The sequence below is a fragment of the Rattus norvegicus genome, chromosome 1 (assembly GCF_036323735.1).
Source record: "Rattus norvegicus strain BN/NHsdMcwi chromosome 1, GRCr8, whole genome shotgun sequence".
Classification (NCBI taxonomy): domain Eukaryota; kingdom Metazoa; phylum Chordata; class Mammalia; order Rodentia; family Muridae; genus Rattus; species Rattus norvegicus.
The window spans coordinates 208,532,623-208,536,346 of NC_086019.1; positions in this window are offsets into that span (position 1 = coordinate 208,532,623).

Consider the following 3,724-nt stretch of genomic DNA (forward strand, 5'->3'; position numbering starts at 1 on the left):
AGGATTTTAAATTCTATTCTCGTTAAGTTTGAGCCTTAAAAATTATAATTCTTGAACTAAAAGGTCCTTTTGTATCAAAATAAAACTTTAAACTATAAATACAGCCCACAGAGACTGGGAACCTCATTTTCTTAATTCTTTTATAATGCACTTTTATGAAATGCCATATAAAAAATATGACTCAGCTTTAAGAAATAGCTAAATCTAACAAAATTATCAAAGACATGCGTGATTAGCACACATCTTTAGGGAAGCTTCCGTTAGCGTGAACAGGACATCATAACATTAGCAATTTATTAGCCTCAGTCATCAAAAGTATGAACAAAATCTATCCTAATCCAAAATGTCTTGGGGACCCTACCAGTGGCTCCTTAATGTAGGGAAAATAAAGTAAAGCGAAGCATCTTGGCGGCCTTGCGCTGCCTCCTTAGGTAGTAAAAGGGAGATAGAGTGGGAAGCAGAAGGCTCAGTGGCTCTGGTTGTCTTACGTGCTCTCTCAGCTGATTTGTACCACGTGGCCACCTTAACCAAGAGGGCAGTGAAGTCATTGAGCATGTCCCTTCTTTAGCTTTGGAAAGATGGTGGCGGAGTCACATGGCTGCCAAGGTGGTAGCAAGCCACAGTGTTGTTATTCCAATGTGAACCTAGGATATTGGTTAAGATGGCGACAAGCTGCATGGTACTCCAAGGCGAGCCCACTGGGAACACAACATTTTCTGTTTTACACATGGGATTTTATGACACATTAAGATTATCTATACAAAAACAAACAAACAAACAAACAAACAAAAAACCCCCAGATCCATGTGGCTTTAAATAGCCACAGGTAGCTATGAATATCTTACAAGGGACAGATAATTGCAGAACAATTTGTCTTATCTAGGTGGGTAGTTATATCAATAACAATTGGCTCTAAGTTTATTGTGTGAACATTTTGTGGGGGTGAGGATTTACCGATATAAATCTGATTAAAAAAAAGATTATCTATACATTCTTTTAAAACTACACTCAATGAACTTACAGATCCTAAAATATAGAGAGTTAAAGTTTCGACAGAAATGTTAAAGATAGTAAACAAAACCCAAGAAAAGAGGAGAGAATTCAAAATTAAACACCTTGCCGTTTGTGAGCTCTGTGGGGGGTTAGTTTACTTCTTAGATGCACTCAAACTCAAAGTCTCTGGGCTGTTGTGTTTTGTTCTCCTTCTCCCTGTCACAGAGGCAGGTGCCCAGCCTGACTGAGGACAGAAACTTTGGAGGAAACTTTGAAACAAACATGCTTAGGTCTGGGACAGACAAAACAAATCCCTACTCCAGAGTCTGACTTCTCAGTAGAATAGAACAGCATCAAACACATTTTTTGAATATTCTCCACAACCAAAAGACATCTGAATCTCTGTAAGGCTGAACCCAGGGATCTACATTTCCATAGCCGGTTTAAGTATGTCTGCAGTTGGGAGCAGATGATCTGAAATCTTTTCTATCTCAGCTGTTGAAGACACAAGCAGGATTTTCCAGACCTGGAGTGCAGAAACACAAGTCGGCCAAAAGCATACAGCAAAATAGGGGAAGGAGTCCTGTGCTATCTCAGCTAGGAAAAATTTTAAAGATGTGAGTTTGGAGACCTCGCAGAAAAGGTCAGCATTCTGGATCTGGGTGCACTTGTAAGTCAGAACCTTGAGAATGATCTAAGTTTTACGGGGGATGGGAGCCTCAGATCACACTGTCTTCCTGTCTTATGAAATTATTTAAATCAGTTTAGATATTAAAAATTGAAAATTCTGACCAGCAGTGGTCATATTAATCATGGAGTTCCAGTGAACCCCAGACTTTAGATTGTGGGGCTAGTGGAAGGTTTTCAGAGTTTTTGGTTATAGGCCAGTGGAGAATTCCAGGAATTCTCAGTCAGCCTTAGCTACTGGAAAGCTCTTGGAAGCTTGGACCAAGCAAGTCTCTACAGAAAATTTGAAGTGGATGAGAGACAAAGGCAAAAGGGAAGTCAATGCTTAGAGTGTCCTCTGAGGCTTAAAATGCTTGGAAGGTAAGGGGACATCCCCAACCTATACGAGCCCAGGATTACGGAGCCACAGGCCCATTGCAAGGTTCTCAGAGCTTTCAGATGAATCAGTGGTTTTGCAGCCAATGGAAAGTCGACTGAGTGGGCCTTTTAAAAACTCCAGTGAGCTAAGCTCCATTGAGGCCTGAAACCTAACCATGGCACCTTGGAGTTAGGTCCATGCTTACCTCGTTGCTGTATTTTGCCATGTTGTATGTGTGAACTGAAGGATTGTAACGTGATCTCTCACCTAAGTCAAACCGAGTCAGGGTGAGAAGACAAGGTGAGAGAGAAAGGGTGGACACAGAGTGAAAAGAAAAGGCTGTCTGAGACCAAAGTGGGGACTTGCCTGGCCCTCTTGGGCTGCTGGCTGTTTTGCTTATGAGGGTGAGGAAGGTTTGTCCATGAGTGACCTGGAGTTGCTAGGAGCCTCAGATTTCCCATCCTGGATCTTTGGTGCCATGTTAGATTATCAAAGAGCAGTTGTAGAGAGACAGGAGGTGGAAAGAGAGGCTTGGTCTGACCATGTTTATTCACAGGGAAAGGGCCTACATGGGAAGATGGGATATAGACCCATAGAAAGACAGAAACAACTTCTGTAGTCCGCAAGGGAAGCTGGGAAGTGTGGTCTTTCAGCAGGAAACTGTCAGCTTTCTCAGTTACTGGTCTATTGTTGTAAAGAGACAGCATGACTAAGGCAGCTTATAAAAGAAAGCATTTAACGGAAGGCTTGCTAACAGTTTCAGAGGGTTCGTCCATGATCACCATGTCTGAAAGGATGGTGGCAGGCAGACATGGCACTGGAGCAGTTGCCGAGAGCTTCCATCAGGTCTGCAAGACGGAGGCAGAGAGACTGGATCTGTTTGGGGCTTTTTTCTTCTTTTTTTTGGAGCTGGGAACCGAACCCAGGGCCTTGTGCTTGTGTTTGGGGCTTTTGAAACTAGAGCCCACCTCCTGTGACACACCTTCTTCAACAAGGCGACACCTCCTACCCCTTCCCAAACTGTTCACCAATCAGGGATGTGAGCAGATGGGGGACATCTTATTCAAACGATTCCTTTCATTCCCCAGCCCCCATAGGTTTGTAGACATACATACCAAAATGTAAAAATGCGTTTAGGCCAACTTTAAAAATTCTCCCCTAGCCTTCGACAGCCTCAATACCATTTGAAAGTCCAAAGTCTCTTCTGAAACTCAGGTGATCTCTTAACTGTAAGCCCCGTGAAAGCAAAAAGAAAATGACACACTTCCAACATAAAATGGCACAGAATATGCATTACTATTTCAAAAGGGATAATAGCAAGGAAATGCGGGACCAAGGAAAGGTGGAAACACAGGAGGGAAACACAGAAGGGCAAACTCCAAGTCTTGTAAGATGTCAAGGGGCTTGGGTGGCTTTTTCCTTCCAGGTTTGGCTTCAGCACTCTTCTCTCTCTTGGGATGGGTCCATGTCTCCAGCAGCTCTCCTTGCGGGGCATCCACGGCTTGTCTCTAACGTCTCAGAATCTCCAGTGCTATTCAGGCTTCATCTTCACAGCTTTACACACTGGCCTCTCGGGGCATTCCTGCTGGGACTCTGCCAGGCTGTGATACCTCAGCAGCCCTTTTTAACCTCGGCGGAAGATTCCACAGCCCCTTTACTCCTGTATCATTCACAAGTCTAAAGCTG